The sequence below is a fragment of the Halichoerus grypus genome, chromosome 3 (assembly GCF_964656455.1).
Source record: "Halichoerus grypus chromosome 3, mHalGry1.hap1.1, whole genome shotgun sequence".
In the NCBI taxonomy this organism is placed as follows: domain Eukaryota; kingdom Metazoa; phylum Chordata; class Mammalia; order Carnivora; family Phocidae; genus Halichoerus; species Halichoerus grypus.
Genome location: NC_135714.1, coordinates 76508916 through 76536134, shown reverse-complemented (window position 1 = coordinate 76536134; position 27219 = coordinate 76508916). Strand labels below are relative to the sequence as shown.

The 27219-nt window shown below is 36.6% G+C and overlaps 1 long non-coding RNA gene across 4 annotated transcripts in view; it reads left to right on the top strand.

Annotated features, from left to right (window-relative positions):
* LOC118535517 (uncharacterized) overlaps positions 1–6501 on the top strand; it is a 183088-nt gene extending 176587 nt beyond the window's left edge. For 2 of the 4 annotated variants that reach the window (XR_013446414.1, XR_013446413.1), the window contains 4 exons: positions 3540–3653; positions 4088–4202; positions 5442–5989; positions 6232–6501. This is a non-coding gene — a long non-coding RNA (uncharacterized LOC118535517). The remainder of the gene's footprint in view (positions 1–3539; positions 3654–4087; positions 4203–5441; positions 5990–6231) is intronic. The other 2 variants (XR_004917227.2, XR_004917233.2) reach the window with 2 other exon arrangements.
* Positions 6502–27219: the final 20718 nt, after the last annotated feature.

Below are 27219 nucleotides of genomic sequence, written 5' to 3'. Positions count from 1 at the left end.
TTCTGACCCTCCCCCCTCTCATGCTCTCTCTCTATCTCATTCTCTCTCTCAAATAAATAAATAAAATCTTTTAAAAAAAAAAAGACTATGAAGAAAAGATGGTATAAGAAAAGATATTGCGAAACATGCCTAAGAGGTATGAAAAGTGTGTGGCTTTTTTTTTAATAGTCCCCATCATTGACAAGTGGGGAAGATCCTTTCATTCTTCACCAGGCAGCACCCCTAAATTCATTCTTCCCTTCCCTTTAGGTATAGCAGAGACAAAACTCACACCCCACCCCCACCCCATGCTGTTTGGGGTTTTTGCTATCAAATCTCAAGTCCATTAACGTGTGGACTGATGCCCAGGACCAGGATGAGGCATACCTGAAGGGCAAAGCTTAAGGGGCAGGTTCAGAGGGCATCTCCCCCACCCCCAAACTTGCAGGGGCTTAAGAGTGAGTGCCTCCTCATTTGCCTCACCCTAGTGCTGGCACTGTGTAGGCTATCCAAGGACTCAGAGGGGGTACAGAAGTTACTTGTAGGAGCTTTTATCCCAAAGAATTAAGGCAATCCAAAGCTTTCACTCCTCTGTTCAGGCCCCAGGAGACAGACACTCAGGGTCTGTCACTGATGGGTAGAGCAGAGGCAAATCATGCCTGGAGCTACTTACTCTTCTCTTCGGCCATCAATAATTTTCTAGAAATAAATCTCTATGTGAAAAGACTCAAGGGTATTTTGTCCCAGCACAGTAGGAAAATTGGAGATAATTCTTTATATAGGAGCCTCAGTCCGCTTTCCCTCTAATGATTAATAAAGCTACTTTCTTATCTCATACCACCAGCTTCCCTGAGTTGTAAGCCTTTGTCAGTGATTTCAGTTCTCCAATGCAATAGGTTTAGAGATGATTGTTCAAAATTTTTAAGGATTGGTCCGTTGGGTAATATAAATATAAGCAGTGTGTGCTGACTTGGAATCATTTGGAAAATTCCAATGCCAATATTTGATAGAAAAGACAGCTGAGAAGGCATGTTGAGTAGTAAGGAGAAAGTTAATAAAGGTAATGAAATCAGAGTGAGAACAACAATGAAAATCCAACTACGTATGAGTATTTTTTTTAACAGGATCAAAAATTTCTAATTCACTTTCAGATTGGTAGGGACAGATACCCTGTAGTTGTCTGTGGCTTTTAGAATTGACAATAGCAGTTGTGATGAATCAGAATAAGAATAGGTCAGCTAAATTTGATTGGCACTTCTGGAGAACCATTTCAGCATCCTAGGGCTTATAAGAACCTTCTTAGGTGCGTACATTTCATAGATCAGTAAACAGTTTTCATTTACAAAAAGGAAGTAGAGAAGAGTATGGACATAAGTTTGCTAAGTATTTTCTGTTAAGTAAGGACATTTTAAAAATCAGCTACCATCTATTACCATAATGGTTTGACTCTCCTAGACTAGGAATGGCAAAATCCCAGAGGAAAGTAGGGTCTTACCCCACGAAAGGAAGGTTGGCATTTTACAAACATCTCTCTCTGTGTCTGTCTCTCTCTCACTCACTCACACACTCTTTACTTTGTCCTTAATATTATTTTCTCTTTTCAATATTGACTAAGTCTTTGCCATAGATTAGCCCTATTCCACAGAGAAGCAGTTGAGAACTATAGATTGTCCAACCTACTTTTAAAAAAGCAAGAAGTTAAGATATTCTAGAAAGATAGATGTCTATGTCACTCCTTAAAATCTATGATGGCATTTTTAAAAAAATATAATAGTATTTTTTTAAAAGATTTTATTATTTATTTGAGAGAGAGGGAGAGCATGAGCAAGAGGAGAGGCAGAGAGACAAGCAGATTCCCCGCTGAGTGTAGAGCCTGAGGAGGGAGGCTCCATCCCAGGACCCTGAGATCATACCAGAGCTGAAGTCAGACGCTTGACCCACTGAGCCACCCAGGCACCCCCAAAAATGTAATACTATTCTGACTGCAGGGATTTTTTTTGAAAAATTCATGTCAAATACTGCCTGCCTTAATAAATACAAATTTATTTTACTTTTATAATCTCTTATAGTAAAAGACTAAACCTTTCCTAAGCTCTTATTGCCAGAGGCCAACTATTTTAAACTCCTATATTTCTTGAATAATTATTTTATTTATAAAATTCCTAAATCTTTATTTTGGGAGAAATGAAGGTGGAACACTTGGTGATTTTCTTGTCTTAAAAAGTTTAATGTCCCAGGTGCCTGGGTGGTTTAGTTGGTTAAGCGACTGCCTTTGGCTCAGGTCATGATCTTGGAGTCCCAGGATCGAGCCCCACATCGGGCTCCTGGCTCAGTGGGGAGCCTGTTTCTCCCTCTGACCCTCTGCCCTCTCATGCTCTCTCTCTCTCTCTCAAATAAATAAATAAATAAAATCTTTTAAAAAATTAAGAAACTGGAAATAAATATAAAAAAAAAGTTCAATGCCCCATCTAGTACAGCATCAGACAAGAGGTTTCCATGACCATTTTTTGTAGAGTTCAGATGTCAGATCATGACTCATTAAGTGAACTGCAAGAATAAAGCCTAGAGGAACATCAACAGCCATCACTCAAACCGAGTCATTTATAGTTCTCTTCTACAGCACACCTGCTACTCCAGATGAAATTCTGCTGCTCCATGACGTACCCTAATTTGCATGGACTTTTCGTGACCTATCTGTAAGCACACAGCAAGCACACACCTGCCTGAGAGGCTGGGCCCTCTTTTTTACTTACTACAGGGAGTATAATAAAGCAAGACAGCATGGATTAAAAATTATAGGCATTAAAGAGGAAATAGGAATAGCAAATGATCAGATTAAGTAATAATAGTGTGATAGAGAAAGGATAAGACAGACGCAAAGGTCAAATAAATTGATTTATATCCAGGAAATTGTCTGTGGGCTCTGACAGTTTCTTTCATGAAGTTGAAACACAGCAAGGTATAACTCTTTCATTTATAGGTCTTGCAAAATAATGAACTCAATTTGTTGGAGAAAACTTGAGGGCAATGGAGCTTTAGCCTCTGAATGGACAGTTGGCTTATGGGGTTATGATAGAACCAAGGTCCACAGAGAGACAATGAGTGCAGGCAGCTCTCAGAACTTATGGCAATCCACAAGGACACCCCTTCTTACTCCGTATGGTGTCTCCAAATCTTGGTTGAGAAATATTAAGGTGGTAGGTACATCTTTTCAATGCATTTTTGTACAGGCAGTTTTAGGAAGTAACTTATATTTTCTTGAAACAAGATTGGTTCTACTACAGAATAGGAGTACAAATGGGAACTATACCGTGGGAAGGTGGGTAAAACAGATGGGGGGGGGCAGTCAGGAAGCCTGGGTTCTGATCTTAACTTGCTGAAAACTATCAATGTGTTGCTAAGGGGAGACTACAACTATGTCTAGACTTTTGTCCTCACCTGTAAAATAGAAGGTTTAGATTTGATCTTTAAAAGTTCTTTTCAGCTCCAAAATGTTATAATGCATGATGTGTTTTCTATCTCCTGAGGAACGTCTCTCACAAATGTTAATTTCATTGCAGTGTTCTTCCCTGTTAGAGATTTTCAGACTAAAATCAATATACAATGCTGCTCATTGTTAAAATATTCCAAGGAGTCAATCAAAGTGATCTTGAAGAAAATACTACCTCATACAGGTATACCAAAATAAAGATACTACTGTGTAGATAAACCAAAAGAAAATAAGAATTAGTATGGTTAACTAGAATAAAACAGATTATACCTGTCATTGTTACAAATAACGTCATCCTAAAGAAAATCTTCTCACACCTGTTTGGGATTTTTTGTTGTGTTTTTTTTTCACATTTTCTTTCTAAAACATTTTTCCTAAAGGTGTATTGCATTAATCCTGTAATCCATCACAGCTGAAAGATCATTACTGAAGGTATAGTCAGGAATAAAGTCTTAGCCACAGGGAATTGACTTCGCATGCATTGAAGACTGCAATTCAGGCTCTCTTGACTTTCTTGCTCTTCCTATAGTGATTTTTCTTTCAATATCTCAGTTGGTCATGCATCTGCAAACCTCATCATCAATTTTCTTTTTGTCTTTGCTTTGATCTGTGCCCTAGGCCAGTGAAAGAGGAGGTTCTTGTTCTCGAAGATGGTGGCACTAAACTCATTCTGGCTTCTAGAGGGGTTTGGCTACCAGAGGCACAGCAGAAAATAAATGGACAGGAGGAGAAGGTCAGGTTATTTCTTCTCTCCCCTCTGGCTTTGGCTCTGTGGCTGTGTCCCTCTCACACAGATGAATTCTCCCTTGGTCTGGAAACACTACTTCTTCTACTTGCCCAATAGCCTTACGGTGGTAATGGGTTCCTGCTGTTGCTAGTTCTGGGCTGACTCACCGTCTATTACTGGTTCCTTTAATCCTACATGTGACTCTGAGAATAGTACCTTTATTCAATTCTCTTCATGATCCCAGTGAGAGTGTCTCCTGCTTACTAGTATGCCATCTTTCAAGAGTTTTTAAAGCCTTCCTATTATGGAATCAGCAAAAGTACATTTATCCCCCAGAAGGCGTACTTTGATTTTAAAGTTTAATTTTAATAGTTCCTGTGCATTTTTAAAAATAAAGATACTACATAAAAGGAAATAGATTTCTTTGTAGTTGTAGTAAGCTTTTTAATTACTCTGGTCAATAATCAGGACAACCTGCTCACGGCCAATACTGAAAGAGTTGACAATGGAACAGTCTCCACTATGCCTTTTTCTTTCTGTTAGACCTTCCTTCTCACCCTACTGAAAAAGAAGTCAATCTCTTTTGCGCCTCCCCCCTCCAAAAAAAGAAAAAAGAAACTTACCCAAATCTTTTTGGGTACATTAATTCTTATCAGTGCCATTTTATACCTGAGAGAGCAACAATTTCTATTTTGTGATTTTTTTTTTCAGCCTCCTTAATGTTCATGTGGCAATCACTGGTATAAGATTGACTTTCCAGTGTCACCACACAACACATCATAAGGCATCCACAAAAGACTAAAGATACTAGAATAAGGCAACTGATAACTGAGCTTTGATGTACTGAGCTGCCATCATCTCTCTTTTCACTTAACGAATTCTTTGAAAGGAAGTTGGAAATAAAAGGCAAGGAGCAAAATGCCCAGTTGCCCAACAGAGATTTCTTTAAACTAAAGATCACCTAACACATTTGTTTCTCCTTCCTTTTTTCTTGTTAACTATGTCTGATCCTGCCGTACAGGCGCTGGGTTGATACATTTTACCCGTGCTGCTTCTCTTTTTTCTTCTACCTTTAACTCTTCCTGGAGTCAGAATATTTACGAAAAAAGTTTTATCAAAGAACTACATTCTTGAATTGAGACTTAGAATCTCCAATCCCAGGACAAAACTAAAAGGCAATTAAATTTTGTAAACTCTTTATTAAATTATAGCATTGTGACATTTGGCATGGGCTATTACGTGTAGCAAGAAAACTGCTTTACTTTTGATGGACAATGGTACGGGCCATTCACCTGTACTCCAAACTGTGGAGCTTGCTACTGGGATAACAGAACCTCTCAAAAATCAATGAAATCAATACGTGTGGTGTGCTCCCTGAGTTTTTCCCCTCCCTTGCCCCGCTTCTTTTGCTTTCTCCTTTTTTTAAGGGTTAAACTGGGTGGTTTTCAGAGTTTTACAAGAGAACTATTAGTGAAAAACAATCTGATACATTCAACTTACTAAGGCCCTACTCTTTCCCTCTAATCTTTCAGCAGGACCCAAGGGAGGCTAAAGTTTAGATCAGTCTATTCTCCACAAGAACTTTGATTCACTATTAAATTCCGTCTAATGAAAATGACTTTGCCATCCCACGGCCATCAGCAGGCTATGTGTGGGACAATGCAAAACCCACCTCGTATAGAGGAACATTGTTCTTTCTTCTTAGTTACCCCAGTTGAATAGAATCTCATGGAAATTCACATGCACAAGAGACCTGTGAAAGCACTAAGAGTATTAATCTCTGGGGTGCCTTGGTGAGTCAAGTTAAGGAAATAACTATTTTGCTTAAGTACACACTTGTCCATGTCTTACAGCATGTCATGTTTATGATAAGAGCAAACAGCTGAGATAGAGACACGGTGGGGCGGGGGGGGAGAGAAAAAGGGATTTTTTTTCAATGATAAAAGTTAAAGTTATAACATAACAAATAATGTAACTATCTGCAGAGTATGCGCTAATCAGATTGAATCTAATTTCTTGCTTTCTTGCCTTGCAGATAAGAAACAACAAAAAAGGAGAATGTACAAGTTCTTTAAGCATTAAAGAATTTCTGATATGTCAATCATGTGTACTGAAAAGATCACAAATTATGAAATAAACTTTGAAATAAACTTTGATTCTGAAATTAAGCTATTCTATTTAATAAAATTCTATAATTACAATGTTTATTTACTTCTATTTACTTACTATTAACTTCACACAGTACATTAAAAATTAGGTAAAATTAGACAAATGTAACTATGTAAATAACGCTTTTTCTGTGGTAATGATCCAAGCTAGTGCCAGAGACAAAGACTGGTATTTTTAAGAAGCAGTACAGCATAATAGTTATATGTATGGGCTCTTTCATTCCACCATAAACTACCTGTGTAACTTGTATACGTTACTTAAGCTCCTTGGGTCTCAGTTTACTTATTTGTAAAATGAGAATTACTCATGTATAAAACTACTGCCTAAGTTGTATGTTAGTGTGTAAATTCACAGATAATATATATAAAGCACTTAGAGGAATATTTGAAACATGAAGTAATAAATGTGTTACTATTATTTATATTTCGTTCATCAGACGCCATGCATGCAACAACTTCAAAGCAATAAAGTAGAAATGATATTAGAGATCAAATAATGGTTTTAAAATTCTCCATAATTCATACACATTATTTAACATGAAGCAAAATGTTAATTCCTAATAATTCTTTTTCATTAAACTAGTTAGAAAAAAATACATCTATATCATAATTTCTTTCCCATTCATCCATCAGTGGACACTTGTTTCCATATATTGGCTATTGTAAATAATGTTTCAATGAACCTGGGGTGCAGACATTTTCTCAAGTTAGTGTTTTCATTTTAGAGATTAAATACCCAGAAGTAGAAATGCTGGATTATACAGTATCCTATTTTTAATTTTTTGAGGAAACTTCATAATGTTTTCCATGGTGGCTACACCAATTCACATTTCCACCAACAGTGCACAAGAGTTCATTCCTTTTTCTCCACATCCTTGCTAACACTTGTTATTTCTTGTCTTTTTGACAGATAACCAGGGGTGAAAGAAGAACTCACCAGTGAATTTAGGAAATACTTTAATAATGAAAACACAAAGTTACAAAAATTGTGCAATGCAGCTAACAGTGCTTAGAGGGAAATTTATAGATTGAAAGTGTTCATATGAAGAAAGGTTTAATATCAATGAAAGTAGAGAAATAATCGAGAGATCTAACAACGTTAAAAGATCAACAAAATAGATAAGCTCCTACCAAGAGAAATCAAGACATGAAGAGAGGGAACATAAATTATATGTATATCAGGAATAAAGAGGGAATATCACTACAGATCTTATAAAGACATTAAAAGGAAAATAAGAGAATATATGGACAACTTCATGACAATTCATGTAACAACTTAGATGAAATGGATAAATTTTTTGAAAAATACAACTTAACAAAACTTACACAAGATAAAACAGAAAACGTGAAGAGCTCTACATTTTTATGAACTTATCAATTGATTATAAAAATAATATTTTTCCTCTTTTAATTTTATACCTGATATTTTATCAGAAAGTCTTAATGTATTTGTGTGTGCCATTGACCCCTTCTGTCTGTTTGGGCTGCTAGAACAAAATACCACCTCCTGGGTAGCCTATAAACAACAGAAATTTATTCCTCACAGTTCTGGAGGTTGGAAGTCAAAGATCAGGGTGCCCGGGCACTTGGGTGGCACAGTCGGTTAAGCTGCTGGTGCTTGCTTTCGGCTCCGGTCATGATCTCAGGGTCGTAAGATCGAGCGCCGTGTTCAGGCTCTGCACTGGGTATGGAGCCTACTTAAAAGGAAAAAAAAAAAAAAGACTGCTTTTTCATGAAAAGCTATATATATTCTCAACTAAACCGTATTGGCAGCCCTGCGTGGGGGTCTACACTCAACAGGGAGTCTGTTTGAAATTTTTCTCTCCCTCTGGCGCCCCCACTCAAATAAATAAAAAAATATATATATTTTTAAGATTATTTATTTATTTATTTGAGAGAGAGAATGAAAGAGAGAGAGCACAAGAGGGGGGAGGGTCAGAGGGAGAAGCAGACTCCCTGCTGAGCAGGGAGCCCGATGCAGGACTCGATCCTGGGACGCCAGGATCATGACCTGAGCCGAAGGCAGTCGCTTAACCAACTGAGCCATCCAGGCGCCCCAGTAAATAAATCTTTAAAAAAAATCAGGGTGCCAATGTGATTTTGGTGAGGACTCTCTTCTGGGTTGCAGACTTCCCGTTGTATCCTCACATTGTGGAAAGGGCAAAGGATCTCTCTCTGGGGTCTCTTTTATAAAGGCACTAATCCCATTCATAAGGTCTCTACCCACATAACCTAATTGCCTGCTAAAGGTCCTACCTCCTGATACCTACCACACTGGGCCGTAGGATTTCAACAAATGAATTTGGGTGGGACACAAATGTTCAGATGATAGCACCTTCTTTGGCAGTGAAGAGAAGTGACCCTTTTCAGAATAATGCATAAGAATGCATTTATGCATAAAGAAAAAATATACAAGATTACAGTGGAAAATTATTGAAATACAATTATCAAAATATTTGTTACAATATTTTATGTGCTTCCTTATTAACACCCTAAATAATCAGATCTATTGGTAGATCTAATAGCTATCATTTTTTCAAAGTAATGTTGAGTATAAATGCTATTTTGAGATATCTGAAATAACAGTAATAGAATATCAAAATATCTGGGATTGCTGATATACCTGATTTTGACAGATTTGGTTTTCTTTTGTCATTTATTACTTAAAAATGGATGTTCACTACGAATGTTTCAGGTATGCAAATTATATAAATAAAGATCTTCCCATAGTGGTGTTTAGTAATAATAATTATTTTTTACTTTAGCTTTTTGGTTTGCTCCTAAAATAGTGGTGAAAATCAAGTCTGCATAAGACTACTAAACTGTTGTGGGAGTTCCAGAATGTTGCATCTGGGGATTGTGCTTTATTTCACATAAGGAATTTAGGCCTGTTTGAAAAGCAGGAACAGATTTGGGTTCTGGAATAGGAAAGTTGGGTGAATTAGGTGTATCAAGTTGCTATTATTTGCATTTTGCAAAGAAATCTTTGAATGAGGCATAAAGGAGGATGGAAGCAACTGCTCGAAGAGGAAGAAGACAAAAGATAAAGAAGATTAAAAATAGCACAAGAGAAACACAAAACATGGGTCAATCAAAGGTTGCTTTTTCTAACATCTTATTCCATTGAAAGAAGCTCTAGAATGGGATTTTTGGAATACACCAAAGGAAAATGTGTTCTCCTTGCTATAATTAGTTTATTACATAATTAATCCAGGGATTTGCTTTGTACAGATATGTGGGGTCTTTGTGTCCCCTAGATATGTCTCTGTTGAAGAAGGTCAGTTTTTCTCTTTTTCAGATTTTTGGTGAGTTCAAGTCTGCCCAGGGCCTGGGCCTGAATGCTTGTAAGGAAGTCAGGGGAAAAAAGATGTAACATTGATGGACTGTATTTGAATATAAAACAGAAAATAAACAGTAAGATGAAAAGTATAGCTGAATACAGGTTCAGTTAAAAACACAAAGAAGATCTTTGAGCTGATTTTCTATTAGCTTAAAGATGAGATGAGATGGAATCAGGTAGCATGTCCTACCAGATTCTGATGCTCTCTGGCTCAGCATAACTGTATGCAGAGCAATAGCTACATGGCTTTCTTGATTGAATTGAGTCTATAGATACCTTCACACATAGGAATTTTCCTAGGTCGAGATATATATGTTAACAAAAGATTACACAACCCTGTTTGTATTAAAGAGAGTTTGGGGCTACCATTGAAAGTGAGGATGAGGATATTAAAAAATAAAGAACATAGCCTCTATTATTTAGTGAGAGAAAATTAGAGGGTTTAAATGAAGGTAAAATAAGTAGCAAATGAATAGGGGAGTTTTCAGAAGTTAATTTTTTTTTCTTAGATTTACTTTATCAAGCACATAGAAGAAATCTGAAAGTGACTTCTCTCTTTTTCTCCATCACCTCTGTCATATCCTATTGGTTAGAAGCAAGCACTCACATTCAAGGAGAGGTGATTTACAGGATGCCAACATGGGGGCCCCTTGGGTCTCTCTGCTATAATTGGCCCCCTGACTTCCAATAAATCATGTCCCTTTCATATTTAAAATACATTCTCTCTCTTCCAAGTTTCTCAAGAGTCTCATCCCATTATGTCTTTAGCTCAAAGTCCAGAGAAATTGGGTGCAGGCATGGCTGAGGTTCCCAAATGTGATCCATTAAGTACAGTTCCTGGGGCATGATTCTTCTCCAGTTGTGGGACTATGAAACTAAAGACACAGTCAAGTTATCTGCCTTGGACACTCCAAACATACAATGGTGGCATGAACATAGGCTAACAGCTGAAGACATTCTAGTTCAAAAAAAGGGAAGTGGAGGTAAAAAGGAGTCATTGGTCAAAGCAGGACTGAAATCCAGCCAGCCAAACTCCAGCCAGAGTTCCTTCATTAGGCTTCAAGGCTTGGGTTTCCAGACTTCCTTGGTTCTTGGCTCCATCCTCTCATTTCTTGGTCCTGCCCTTTGAATAATTCTTTTTTTTTTCATGACAGGTCACACATGTTTGTAGCTGAGTTGTTTTATCATCCTACTTTGTGGCAGTAGGATTCAGGGAGTCTAACAGCCTCCTTTTGTTTTGTACTCTCTGTCCCTTTTGGTCTAAGCTGGAAGTGTTTCTGCTGAAATACTTTTCTCAAGAACTTAGTGGGTCTTCTCTAGATCTTAAAAGGGTTCTCTCCATTAAACACAGGTCATATCTACAGATCTTTTTCAGGTAATCTTTTCTCTATGTCTATGGCTAAGGGACAAGGGCCTTAAGCTTCCTAGAGACCATATGGTCAGATGGAGAGGGTCTCTATTGGACACCTGATTTCTTGAAACAGCCTTTAGCATGACTGAATACTCTGATTTTTTGACCTGAGGTTTTTAGCAAAAGGTTGTGGAGTCAGAACCTTAGCTTTTTTTTCTAGAACATGCTTTCCTGACAGTGAAAATTTTAGCATCTTTTGCAATCTGGAGAGGTTGAAAATTTCCCAAATCATCCAGACCTAGCTCCTTTTTGTTCACACTTCTTTCTTCAATCTATCTCTTTCATCTTGCATTTTACTACAAGCAGTAAGAAGAAACCAGCTAGCATTTTCAACACTCTGTTGGAAAGTCTCCTTCACTATATAACCAAATTTACTACTTGTAAGTCCTGTTTTCCATATAACTGCAGAGATATTATCACTAAATATCTACCCACTACATAACACAGATTCTCTTTTCTCCAGTTTGCAAGGACACGGCTGCCCAGTTCAAAGCCGCTCTGCTGTTTTAGGTATTTGTTACAGCAGCATTGTACTTCCAGGTAGCAATTTTCTATACTGCATAACAAGCTATGACAGGCTGATAGCTTAAAACAATACGTATCTATTATTTCATAGTTTTCATGGGTTAGGAGTCCAGGTACAGCACAGCTGGAGCCTCTGCTCCAGGGTCTCACCAAGCTGGAATCCATCTGTTGACCAGAGCTGCAGTCTTAGCAGAAGCTCGAAGAAGTGAATATCCATTCCAAGCTCCCTCAGGTTGTTGGCAGGATTCTTGTCCTTGTGCCTGTGGGACAGACTTCCCTGTTTTCCTACCGTTGGCTCAGGCTGCTTTCAGTTCCTAGAGGCTGCCCACAGTCCTTGGCCCTCCAGCCCTTTCTTTAGGCCCCCTCACAACAGGATAGTTTACTTCTCAAGGCTAGCAGGACAGCCTCTCTACTCTCTCTCAAATAATATTATTTTCCCCCTTATTTGGGTGAAAATAACACAGGCAGTACCAGAATATCATAAAACAGAATGGAATGCTTTCTTTTTGCTACTAATTCATCTTTTGAATAACTAAAATGTATATGCATCCATTAACTCTTAGGAAATGAATATACAATTAAAGCATGGAGTTTCCTTATTTATTAATAAATAATGACAAGAATAACTACAATTATGTTAAATGAATTATTTCAGTTGATAATAGTTTATTTAATAGAAGAAATTCATTAGAAAGTAATAGATGCTCTTGGATATTATCACCAGTTACATGACTCCTGACCATTTATAACGAAGGACTCCACTTGCTCACCTTTATACATAATGCAGTTGATGCACGGAGTCGATTGCCATCACTGTGTCAGTGAAGAAAAATTCAGCTCTACCTACAGGGAGCCTATCTTTGAATGGTTCTCACTAACAGCAACTCAAATCCAATTTTGTTGCTTTTTATTCTTTCTTACATTTTCAACTTCCATCAGACTATGTTAGTTCTTGGCACCAATTTATCCAATTAATCCAGTTTCAGGGACTAAGATGATTCTGAATGGAGCAGCAATTCCCCCTTGAAAATTGATGGATTTATGGTTTGCCTTTCATTCTGGGTTGCCTCTTTTCCAGGTCAAGACCTCTTTGTTGTTTACCGGATGACTACAATTGGTCCACATTTTGAAAATTCTCAAACACCCGATTGTCTCCACTGTAGACTGTTTCTCCATTGCCAACATGGTCGTTCTTAAAAACAACAACAACGACCACCATCAAAACTTTACTCTCCTGCCATGAAAACTTTTTCCAAAGTTCACCAAACATCTATGTGGTAAGCTCCGAACTTGTAATTAGAGCACGAAAGACCTCCTGGCTTCACCCTACCTTCTTATAGTCACTCACATGCACTTGCTACATCAAACCTCTTGTTAGTCTTTGATTCCCGCAAATATTTTCATGATTACCTTGCTTCATTCTTGCTTACCAAAGTCCACCAACTCCTATTCTCTCCTCCACCAGGGAAAAGCTTATTTGTCCTTCAAGTCCCTTCTTTATTGTCATCACTTTTGTGATGTGTTCCTTGATCATTTTTCCTATCGAGGCACAAATACTTTCTTCTTTACTCCTGTATCATCCTAGATATTTGGCATTGTGCTTTTCACAGCTTATTGTAAATACTTACAAGTCTATCATCCAATGGCAAGCACCATGCCTTTTTTAAAATTCTGGTATTCCCTGACACCAAACACAGGACTTCGAAGGTTTGTGGAGGGATCTGAAAAATTAAGTAGAGCATGTCTGTAGACCTAGGTAAGACTCTCCAATGCTGGTAGAATAAGATTTGAAAGTAGCTGTTCTCTATCTTTAGCACACAATCAAAATTATTGTCATCCATGATGGGACAAGTTGATATCATGCGCCTCCTGATATGATGCACTAAGAAGGACCCAGCATCACTCCTGTGGTAGTCTTACCAACAATGAATAATCTGAATTTAGTCATGAGAAAACATCAGGGAAATCCCAATTGAGCAACATTCTAAGAAACAACTGGCTAACATTCTTACAAGTGTTAAGGTCATGAAAGACAAAGACTAAGGAACTATTCCAGATTATGGGGGAATAAAGTGACATGACAACTAAGTGCATCATGTAATGGTGGATTAGATCTTCAAGGAGAAAAAGAACACTTGTGGATAAATTGACAATATTTGAATGAGTTCTATAAATTAGATAATAGTCTTACCTAATATTAAAGCTAATTTTTAACATTAATTTCTTGATTTTGATGATAGTGCTGTTATATAAGATGATAGTGTTATATAAGATAACATTTATGAAATATGGGTAAAAGGTGTATGGGCATTCTTTGTCCTAATTTTGCAACTTTTTTGTAAATCTAGTATTATTTCAAAGTGACAGTTTAAAAAAATCTCAAATTACAATTTAACAGAAATTTAACAGAAAAGTAGGTCTTGCACTTGGCTTGTTCTCCTCAGCCAGTCTACAATTATTTATGGAATGTTTACTCTCCTCCAGTTATTATGGTAAATTAGACACAGACACAGTCTCTGTGCTTCTGGATTGTGCATTCTGATGGGAGAAGACATTTGTGAAAAAAAAATATGAGAATACAAACAGATTTTTCTGCCACTAAAAGCTCTTTACCATGAACTAGGCTGCTGGGGCAGAATATAAAAGTACTGCAATTTTGGTTCTAATGTTGTAAATTTAAGTCCTAATTCTCTAACTTTAAATCCCAAGTCTACCAATTCACTCTACATTCATTATCCCTTATTTACTTCCTCATTTTTATGTTACAAGGGCATCTCCCCAAACAGGCTAGTAAAATGAGATTAGCTTTCTCTTCTGTCTTTGCATCTTCCCCTGCTTTGCACCTAGTACTCAATAAATGTTAAATAATTATTTGTTTAGTATAGACTTACTTAAATTCCTTAAAATTTGCTCATGTATTTTGAAAGTCACAAAATAAAAATAGAGAGTCCTAAAGGCTCCATAAAATGAATACAAATTTTTCAGAATAAGAAACAATTTACAAATTTGCATATGTATATGTATATTGCTGTAGACATCAGACAATATTAGATGTTGATTTCCTATATATTTAATTTCTATTTTAACTATAAGTAAATTTAAAAATGGAATATCAAGTGATAAGACTGTGTCTCTTCTTTACAGAAATTATTCTATCCTTATCTCTGAAGGGGGCACATTGACCAAATAATTTGCCTTTGTTTGCTGTCAGTAAGTTAGTACAATAATTTTGGAAAAAGTGTTCTGACATTCAAAGTTCAAGAAACATAATGAAGTATTTGCACTCATGTTTGATTTTCTGGTCCAAGTAATAAATGACACTATAAATACAGGATTTCTTCAACTTGAATGGATCAAGTTTTTTTGCTCGTCATGGGCCTCCAAGTACAAATCTTATGGATGAACATTTTAATCTCCCAATGATGATCTAAATCTTCACATTTTAATCTTTGGATCAATTGTTCACTCTGCAAAAAATGTTTTCTTCCACCTTTCATTAAGCTTTCAAAATCCTTGTTGTGAATAGACTTTTTTTCTCTCTCAGGGCCTTTTAATTTTTAATCACTTGTTGTATCAAATGCTGATCATATTTCTGAGAAATTACTTTATGTAAAAAATGGAGCAAGATAGAGTTGCCACATACCTTTTTATCTTTTCTGTGAAATTATTTGGACTTACAGTTGTGGTGACAAGGTTGCTTCTAATAGGTTCTGTTGTCATGGAAGCAGGCTGTTGAAAAGAGCAAGACTCAAGGCCTTCAAGTCTTTGCATGTTTATACCCATATTCATAAATATACAAATCTTAGTTTTAGATGGCAAAATATATAAAATAGTACTTGTTGACCATGCAATATTTTTCAAGAACAAAAGTTATAGATGCTGATATAACAGAGTTGGACCTTATATACAATCAGGATTCTTTCACATAATAACTTGGTGATCTGAAATAAATCTCTAAAAGTATTTTTAGGAAACAGAGAAAATATCATTTAAGATCTGAAATGAAAGGAAAAAAATGAAAGAAAGAAAGAAGGAAGAAAGAGAGAAAAAATAGCCAACTGCTTATTCATGGAGCACACACACATACTTGGTGTGTGTGTGCTCCATGAGAATAAGATCAATATCTATCATACTTTCTTTTTGTGTTCTCATTGCTTAGCCTAGTGCATCACACATAGTAGGTGCTCAGTAAGTATTTGTTGAGTGAATGAAGACCTAGGGGAACAGATAGTAATGTCGGTAGCAAAGAAATTTGGCCAACCGTGGTGTGAGGACTCCAAGGGAGAAAGTAGTATCCTCCAGAGTGTCATGCACGTGAAACCAGCCAGACTCAGCTAGATCCTCCTATTAAGGTGACACAGGTGCTTGGGCAACTGACCCACTGAAGGAGTTACAATAGAACACACAATGCACTGTGTTCAAGAGCTATTGGCCATCTTAGGACTTGGCAACAGTCAATAATAGGAGACTAAAATGGAGTAATACAACCATCCAACATGTGTTTAGGCTATAGGGCTACTTGGAAATCCAGGCAGACAGTCAATCCATGGGTGATCTAACAACTATTAACAAAATGCATGCCATGGGAATGGTATATTCAGTCATGGGAGGATTTCTAGACAAAAGTACAGGTGTCTTTTCCTAACTATTGCAGTGCTATATAGGGGTTCATGTTTGACATATTCACTCTTTTCCAGACCATAAATATATATTTTTAATAGATGCATCAGAAGAAAAGCTACATAATTTCTTTAAAATTTTTAAAATATTTTTCTTTGAAATAATTTTAGATGAAGTTGCAAAAGCAGTACAGAGTTCCTGTATAACCCTTGTTCAGCTTCCCTCAATGGTAACATCTTCCATAAACACGGTGCAATGATCTAAACCGGGAAGTGACAGTACACTAATGTTAACTAAACTAAAAGCCTTATTCAGATTTCCCCACTTTCTCTACTAACACCCTTTTTCTGTTCCAATTACCTATTCTAGGATTCCACGTTGTATTTAGTTCTCATATCTCCTTAGTCTCCTCCGACCTGAAGTCACAACTTCTTAAAGAAGAGAAAATTTTTACTCTTCATTAGAATAAAATGTGAAAAGTTAAATATTCAACTACTATAATCAGTATTTCTTGGGTCCTCCCCTACTTTCAAAGTGTGGCCAAGAAAAGGAAATAAGAGTCTGTGTTTAATTGAAGAGAAGACTTGCAGCTCTTTTCCCTAGGCTTCTCCAATAATTACTTCATATTGTTCAGCTTTGTAGTTTCTGCAGAATTTGGGGGGACCATTCAAAATCACTGGACTGCTTACTTCTTAGTTAACCAGTTGCAGCAATTGTGAACTAGAGTAGAAGAGAGGACAGGAGTAGAACAGAGAAGAAACCAGATGGGCTTCATTCAGTGGGACATTCTGTTGCTGAGAACTAGAAAATATGTATTAGGAATTGAGATTGCAAATACCACCCAAAGGACAGAGATGAGGACAGATCTCATTGGCCCCAGTGCTAGACAAGTATAAATAAGTGGAGTGGGTACAAAAAAACAGAACTTGTGTGATGATGAAAAGCACAGTTTGTGGTGAAAATGGCAAGTGTCACTCTGGCTAAAAGTCAAGAATGAAACATGGTGTGGGGACCTACAGTATACATACCACATTGAAAGAGGGTAGTTGGTATTTACCTCTGCTTGTTATTTATAACCAGAATGTGAGCTCAGTGTTGCAGGATCTCAGATTTTTTTTTCAAGAGTACTTTTTTCTCCAAGAGAATTTTATGTGAAAATTCTTATTTTTAAATGTTAGTAACAAATTGGTCTCTGTACACCAATTTAAGAGTTTCTCTTGCAACTCCTTCTATTCTTGAATTGTCCGAGAATTCCCAGGCCTTTTTCTCAATCAGGGCTCAGTCTTCTTCCAAATGCTGTTAAGGAGGAAAAAAAAGTGGTTTCTAATCAGTCTTCTCTTGCTTTTATTTCTTCCTGCCATAGAATGGTCACTGTTAAAGATGGGTTTGAACAGTTGTGGGTCCACTGTTGTTGGGTGGTCCTTGCTGATCCAGATCTTCCTAGGCCATGGTTGTCACATTGAACTTCAACATTACAGCTCTTCCTATTTTACATTCTCACCCTCAGCCATTACTCTCTGCTGCCCAGAAACTGTGCTAGATTAAAGATGTCCAGCGGAGGTACCAATGTCATCCAGAAGCTCTTCCCATGACAGTTTTTCTTGACAAAGTCTTTGGCCATTTTGTAGAACTCCAGTCTTTGGCCCAGAATCCTGCTTTTCACAGTGTAAATTTATTTTACTTGATTCACTCATCAGTCCTACGGCTGGGCCATACTCCGTGCCACTATGATGTACCCTATACCAGCAAGACTCCTCAACTCTGAATTTTGAGAAGTAGGGACAGTAGGGGTTGAAACTTCCATGTTTTTTGTCCTCCCAGGAAGCTGAAACCTCTTCACACAAATTCATCTACCTCTTCCTAGTAACCAGCACTACTGAGGTAGCTTTGGCTTAAAACACCAAGTGAACAAACAAATAGTCTGGTTACAACTGTCCTGGAGGACAAAAGGTAGGGGTCACATTGTACTCAGTGGTTCCATTCAAACGACTCAACCCAAAACAAAGAAGGTCTGGTCAAATGTGACCCATAATTCTCATCCTTAGGCATAGGAGAGGCTGCCCTAAATTTAAAAATTTTCCCTCAACTAGCACTTAATACAATCTTCACCTTAATAGACACCCTGTTACCCTGATTTGAACACTATGATAAACTTGAAACCATTTTTTAATAGGAAGTCAATACAGGAAGTAAAAGTGAAGAAATACAGAATTGTTAGTTAAATATAATAATTTGACAGAAAAACATTACTTCCCCATTTTGAAGTTGAACTTGGAATTGAAAATAAGCAAATTGATAACAGATCTTTGGTAGGCTGTAAGTGCAATCTATATACCTGTCTTAATATATGTATTCAGATACCTACAAGAAAACTTCAGCAACCACCTATATATTCATGTGTAGATACAGGTTTGTTGCTGGTTAGATCTTTCACTTAACCTTCTGTACAAAGTGAACAGCCAAGGAATGCTACAGCCCTCGGTGAGTCTGCAATGATTCACCCTCTGTGGGTTTTTAGCAAGAAGTAGCCTGGATACCATTGATGGCAAGGGTACAAATGATTCTGTTTGTGAGAGTCCGTGTTTCAAAGATTCTTTGGTACTGAATTTCCTTCTTGATCAGGAACAATACTTTATTTTGCTTTTCTTCCCTTCTACTTTTTCCCGAGGGACGAAAGAATTGTTTCAAACTTGTACTATGTATTAACTTTCTGGATAGACTGTAGCAAGTGCATGAGCTTCAAGAGAGACGGCGCTTAGGGAAAAGCTCCCAGACTTGTGGGAGGACTCAGGGAGCTTGCTTTTACCTCTGGAGCCCTGAGACATGTCCCCAACTCACTGGTAACGGCAGAAAAGAACACTGGCTCTGTGGGCCTCACAAGACTGTGTGAGAAATAAATGAGATAAAAGATCATTATTTGATAAGTCCAGAAAGTACAAATATAAAATATGAGTACAGGGTGGAAAACTGTAAGTTTCAAGGTTAAAAAGTTACTGCTGATCTAATTAAAAAGTCAATATACGTTTTTCATTAGTATACTCATAATTTTATCAATGACAGGAAAAAATCGCATGACATGGCTAAATTGTTCATACTGATGACCTAGCTAGCTATTTATACATTCTTTAAGAAAATCATAAAATACTGCTCTTTAACATAACAAACATGGGTTAGAATGTTAACGATAGGAACCTTTATTACTTCTTTTCCTGAGAAAATAATTGTTACATGAAACAGAGCTCTGGATAAAATAGGTCCTGGACACAAATTCCAATTTGTAACTTGCATTCCCTCAGTCTTTTGCCCACTTGGGGCATGAAATTCTGTAAATGTTGTCTTTTTTCCTTTGAAAGTTCACATTTGCATTTGTATGCAGATATTTTGTGAACCTGTTTTTGAAAAGTAGACTGGTGCAGTGGATTTGCAAAGACCATGAGGGATCAGTGATCCATTAAGCAAAAAACAGATTTTACCACCCACATGGTGTTGTCACAACCTTTTTAATGGAAAAGAAATAAATGTTCAGAGCAAATTAACTCAGAGCTTCTCCAAGATTTCTTCATGTAGGGCTTTAGAAGGGCTTGGTCTCCCATCCAGGTCTGACCCTGCTTAGCTTCTGAGATCAGATGAGATCTGGTGTGATCAGGATAATAGAGAGAGGCAAACCAAGAAACACACTCTTAACTATAGAGAACAAACTGATGGTATCAGAGAGGAGGTGTGTGGGAGGATGGGTTAAATAGGTGATGGGGTTTAAGGAGTGCACTTGTAATGAGCACCTGGTGTTGTATGGAAGTGTTGAACCACTGTATTTTACACCTGAACCTAACATTACACTGTAAGTTAACTAACTGGAATTTAAATAAAAACTTAAAAAAAGGAAATACTTGGAATTTTTGTTTTAATTGATATTTCACATTAATAAGCTGGCATTCCTTAAAAGCCAGAAGTCAGGGCCATTTGACTTAGCTCAGTTACCCATGAGAACTAATCTTCAAGATTTGATAAAGAATATTAGGAAGGATGGGCCAAGATGATTCCCATGATGAAAATCAGTGTCGTGATACAAGTCCAACATGGCTTCAGGCACTTGAGTGGATGCCAGACCTATATTACCACTTCCCAAATCAGTTTGCCAAAGTTTTACCCATGACTAACAATTAATTCTACTGGCTTTTGAAATATGCAGTTCATTGACTTAAATAATTGGATAAAAATGTGGAGTATACAAAATGGCTCATTTTAAAATGGATTCAGACACTTTCTAGGCCAAACCAACTAAGTCTCTTCCCTCAAGCATAAAGATATATATGGCTCTAAAGTAAGATTTACTCATGTCCAAAAAGAAATATAAAAAAGGTCATATCACACACACAGCATGACCTTTTGTATCCACAGAAAGACACACAAACACAAGCACATACACATACTTTCACTCGCTATGTTATATAGCTCTTAGCATGGTATATCCATACTACCTTTGTAAGACTTTTTAAAAAATGTGTAATTGAAGAATGACCCAAAGTGAAAAATACAAATTCAGGGGCAAAAAAAAATTTGAAACATTTTTCTTCTTTTAATAGGTTAGTTTAGACTTTTATCAATATGACAGGCATTTGGGGGTTATACTTTGATAATATTACATTATACTTTAAAGTATTTTTATATGGGTTTCTCTTGGATTACTATTTGTAGAAAACTTGTGTATTGGAAAATTTAGGGCTATGTTACAGACTAGAAGAGATTTTCATTATAAGCAAAGGTTATAGATTTGAGTTCTCACAGCCACTTCCTTCCTAGCCAGCCTATGGAGAGGTGGGAAAGGTAACGCTATGCAAAGACTGCTTTCTGATAAATTGCCTTACCTAATTGATCTCTCATTCAGCTGTTCCTCTTCTGCTTCTGGCACTAAATCAGGCCCAAGGATGTTCCTGTCACCAGTCCGTACTCTCTCTTCCCACTATTAGAAAAAGGGATCTGATTTTGGATCTTGGAGTATGCATTCCAGCTTTGAGAAAGTTCTTCGGGACCAAGCCTGCTCAGAGCACACCACAGGCTCCTCTCCTCCGAAGCCCCTCCCCTGTTTGATTGTCACTGCTTCCGGCAGCCTTTCTATTAGTTTTGTGATTTGGAGTTCCCACGGTTTGTTAAGTTCATAAAGATGGATTTTCTCTTTCACATCCTTATTGTTACTTTCGAATGATGTATAGGAGAGGAAGGAATGACAAAATTATGCTGCTATCTTCAAACAGGAATCCCTTCCAATACATTTAATATGAAGTGCTTTGATTCTAGTTTGGTTATAACTCTGTTAAGAATTTCATTTTGATATTCTGTTTAGTGTGTTGATTTTTAGAAGTGAGTTTTTAAAATTTTCAAATGTAAAGGATACTTTTTTGGGGTATGTGTGTATGTTGGCTTGTGAAGGGAGGCTACCTTTCTTTAAAAAAACAGATTTATTGATTTATTTATTTTGGGGGGCGCGGGGAGAGGGAAAGGGAGAAAGAGGATCTCAAGCAGACTCTCTGCCACACTGAACGTGCAGCCTGATGTGGGGCTTGATCTCAAGACCCTGAGATCATGACCTGAGCGGAAATCAAGAGCTGGCAGCTTAACTCACTGAGCCACCCAGGCGCCCCTACCTTTTGCTTTTACTTCTAATTATATTAGTTTTTGGATTTGCTGAGCCTTTTTTTTTCTTTTTAAGGTTATGTTGTTATTTATTTATAAAGTACAAACATTAGAAATATTTTCATGACTACAAAAAGAAATGGTTAATATATGCTACCATTTATCCATATGATGGGCTATTATGCAGACATTTAGAAAAAATCACAACTTCAAAAAAATATTTACTGACAGATACCATGTTGTCACTTAGAGAACTGTCAACTTACAGTGTAATTTTAATTTACAGGAGAGAATACATCAATATGCATGTGTACATTTTATTTCTTTAAGTTTTTATTTAAATGCTAGTTAGTTAACATACAGTGTAATATAGATTCAGGTATACAATATAGTGATTCAACTTCCATACATGACCTAGTGCTCATCACAAGTACCCTCCTTAATCCCCATCACTTATTTAACCCATCCCCCTGCCCACCTCCCTTCTGGTAACCATCAGTTTGTTCTCTATAGTTAAAAGTCTGCTTCTTGGTATGCCTCTTTCTCTCTTTTTTTCCCTTTTGCTCATTTGTTTTGTTTCTTAAATTTCACATATGAGTAAAATCATATGGTCTTTGTCTTTCTCTGACTGACTTATTTTTCTTAGCATTATACACTCTAGCTCCATCCACGTCATTGCAAATGGCAAGATTTCATTCTTTTTATGGCTGAGTAATATTCCTTTGTGTGTGTGTGTATATATATATATATATATATATATCATATCTTCTTTATCCATTTATCAGTTGTTGGACATTTGGGCTGTTTCCCTAACTTAGCTATTGTAGATAATGCTGCTATAAACACCAGGGTGCATGTATCCCTTTGAATTAGTATTTTTGTATTCTTTGGATAATGTATGTGTACATTTTAGAAAGTTAGAATGTTGTGTGAGTGATTCATCTTCTCTTTTATGCCTTTTCTCTCTTTTCCAAATTTTCAACATTAACCATGTGATAATTATTTAATCAAAAGAAAATAAGTGTTAAACTGAGTTTTCTAAAGATAATGAAGCATGATTTTAGTTGGTTTAAATTTTCTAGTCGAGCACATGGACAATCTTTACAAATGTTCTACTAGTGTTTGAAAAAATACTATATATACATTAGATTAAGCTTAGTAATTGTCTTATTAAAATCACCAATTTTTTGGGTGCAAAAAAATCACCAATTTTTATAGTCCAATTGATTTTTGAAGGAGAGGTAGCCAAATTTTCCACCATAATTGTGGACTCAGCAATTTCTCTGTGAGATTCTATGGGTTTTTTTGTTTGTTTTCTATATTTTAAAGCTACATTATTAGGTAAATAAATCTCAATGGCTGATGTTTCAGTAGATTTGAATTTACATTGGAAGTTTTTCTTCAAAGCAAAAGGGTAGTCAGATTGGCAAGTGGAAGTCACAAAAGCATCTGCTAAATTATGACCAGAAACATTTATATGAAGCATGAGCTTGTAATCTTAGATGAAGGTAACTAGCAAACTTCTTCATAGTTTCCCAGATTTTTCACTATTATAAAGAGTTCTTAAATGAATATCCTTTGAGGTGACTTTTTTTTCCCCATTGCTCTAAATTCCTAGGATTAATATTACTGGTTCAATTGACATGATTATTTTTGAAGATTTTGATAAGTGTTGCCAAGTTGTTTTTCAGAAAGATTGTACCACATAACCTTCCACTATGAACATGTGCATGTGCTCATTTCAGCTCACATTTGCTAACATTGAATACTATCATTTGGGGATATTTGTTTGAATTATGAAAAATCATATCTCACTGAGTCAGAGGGAGTCAGTGGCCACCCAAATCCCTTCCTCCTTTCTTCCACAGCAGGAATCCATACTTCCCTCTTGGACACATAGCTGCTCAGCTACAGGACTCATGACCCTGTCCCCCTTGCACCTAGGTTTCCCTCTGTGGCTAGATTCTCAGCATCGTGAGCAGGACATGGGCCACTTATGGATTTTGACCTTAAAATATTGAGTGCCTGCTTTCCCATATTTTATTTCTGTCTTTGAGCTGGAGCAGGAATAAGCTTGTGACGACGTATTTGGGAATGGCAGAATTACAAGATGGAAGGAAATGGGGTTCCTGAGTGATAGTGTGAAACAAAACCACGGGGCCCACTTGGTCATGCTCACCCATGACTGTTATGAAAGAGAAAAATGAACTATGTTCTTGAAACCACTGTATTTTGGGGCCTGTTTATTATAGCAACCTAGCCTTCACCCTGATTTATACATTCATTTTATTTTGAGTTATTTGCTGAATTTATATTGTAAAGTTCTTTTTTTGTGCAAAATGGGTTTGAAATTACTCTTTGTACATTAAAGCTAATAGTCCTTTGTTGTGTATAATTTCACTTGCCTTCAAATTCTGCTTAGGCAATTAAATTTCTCAGTCATATCAGCATCATGACCCATGCATTCCTTCAGTTTACTCCATAAAACATTATATGCTAATATGTATAATGCCATTAATGAGAGTCCTTACACTAATATTCTTTCTGCTTCTGCCACTCATTCATCCATACAATTAATTGCCAAGGCCTCTTTGAGTCCTTTAACTCCATGATTTTATACTTGGGAACTAATAAGGACACAAAAATCCCAAAAGCTAACATCAAGAAAACCCACATCATGGTATATCATCATAAACTTTCAGAACAAGAATAAAGAAAAAAGTCCTAAGGTCTTCCTGAAGGTAAAACAGGTCATGAAGTAAAAGATAAGAATGACATTAGGCACCTCAAGAGCAAAACTGAAATTTAAAGAAAATAGGGCCATCCCCTTACAATTAAAGAAAAGTAAATTCCCACTCAGCTAAGTGTGAGGATAAAGGTACTTGCAAACTTTCAGGATCTCAAAAAGTGACCTCCCATTCATCGTCCCTCCCACCCCCGGAACTTGATTGGAATATATGTTCCACTAAAATGAGGGAGTAGACGAAGAAAAAGGAAGAGGCAGAATCCTGAAAAGAGGGGAAGACATTGTGAATGGCATGGTCAGGATGATGGCTGTGTACCAGATCTCGAGAGCAGTCAGGCTGCATTGAAGCAGGAGAATGGGGGAGCTGGACTGACATCTCCAGGACAGATTCTCTGAAGTGCTAGAAAACGTGGAAAAAAATTTTTGCTAGGTCTGTTTGAATCTTTGGGGAAAATTGGAGATAGGCAGGCACATAATGGACCAACAAAAATTAAATAAATAAATAAATATTAACCAGAGAAAAGAATTATATGAAACACCAATGTAATTGTAGTATACTTGGCAACAAACAATATTTATAAAGTCACAATACTGTAAACTCTACTAATTTCACTGAACAATTATATTATAAATATATTGGAAAGGAGAGGGTAGGATGGGATATGTGTCTATGAGATTACTAAATCTTCAACTGTCTCCAATGCTATTTTATTTTTAAACGAGTGTAGATTTCCATAATAAAATAAAAATTAATTTTAAACAAGGATATTCCTACTTTGCATTGAATTTCCAGGAATTTTCTTGAAATAATCTTTTTAATTTAAAACTGCTATCTATGCTTTCAGAACTGATAACTGCAATGCTGATCCAATTATAAGAGGAAGAGCAAAGCATCTGTATTTTTAAGATATCGTAAATAGACATTAAACTTTCAAAAGTATTCATCTTTGGTCAAACTCCATTTCTTGTTTTTTTTTCCAAAACCTTATCAATGTTTCCATAGCCTTTACCCACTTGTTTTCAGTGAATGCTGAAAACAACTAAAATTCCATGGAATCCTTGGTAACAGGCCTCCTTATCCTACATAAAATGGAAAAAAGTGATTTGATGAGTAAGGGTCCACTCTAAACAGAATAAAAGGGAGTTACTTATCACATTTTTATTTGGGCTCAAGTTTTGTATCTTTAAGCACTCATATTAAATTACTTGCTCTTTCTTCTAACCCTTTGTTCTCCAGAGGTCTTGGCCATGCTCTCTGAATAGAATATCCTTCTTACTATTCATTTCTTGATCCATATTTGTGCCTCTATCAAACATCCAGTTAAAATAAATCTTCTTCATCAAGTCCACTTGAATAGTTCTACTCCACACTGATCATTCCATTATTCCATTTCTCTTAGCGCTGACGTTCTGTGTTACATTAATTTGTACCTGTTTTCATGTCATCTTTGCATGTGTTGTTATATCTTTTCATCTGCATTTTGTTCCCCTATTATATTGTAAATTTCCTGAGAATGAGGACAATGTCTTTAACTTCATTTGCATATCTCCATGACATCCACTTGAGAATGCCATTTGAAGACAGCACTCATTAAATCACATTTTCACTGACAAAATCATGTCTAGCTTTGGAAAATATAGTTTATGAAGCACTCGATATAGTTGTTATATATATTTCCTCTCAGAAAGTCTGTAGGAAATATATAGATACAATATTATGTAGATGATACGTGCTAAGTGGCTTCAAAAAAACTTACAACTCAATGTGCTGAAATAAAACTTTAAAAAAAGTTTCAGATGGCATGTAACAAAATACCATTGATTGATATATATAAATACACAAGTTGGACAGATAATATTAATTAATCCACTCCAATAATCAAAATAAACAAACAACATAACTTTATATTATGTTCTTTTCCCCCATGTCTTAAACGGTAGCCAGCCTGACTTTATATATTTTTTTTAAATTTTTTATTGTTATGTTAATCACCATACATTACATCATTAGTTTTTGATGTAGTGTTCCATGATTCATTGTGCATAACACCAAGTGCTCCATGCAGAACGTGCCCTCTTTAATACCCATCACCAGGCTAACCCATCCTCCCACTCCTCTCCCCTCTAGAACCCTCAGTTTGTTTTTCAGAGTCCATAGTCTCTCATGGTTCATCTCCCCCTCCGATTTACCCCCCTTCATTCTTCCCCTCCTATCTTCTTCTTCTTTCTTTTTTTTTTTCTTAACATATATTGCATTATTTGTTTCAGAGGTACAGATCTGTGATTCCACAGTCTTGCACAATTCACAGTGCTCACCATAGCACATACCCTCCCCAGTGTCTATCACCCAGCCACCCCATCCCTCCCACCCCACCCCCCACTCCAGCAACACTCAGTTTGTTTCCTGAGATTAAGAATTCCTCATATCAGTGAGGTCATATGATACATGTCTTTCTCTGATTGACTTATTTCGTTCAGCATAACACCCTCCAGTACCATCCACGTCGTTGCAAATGGCAAGATCTCATTCCTTTTGATGGCTGCATAATATTCCATTGTATACATATACCACATCTGCTTTA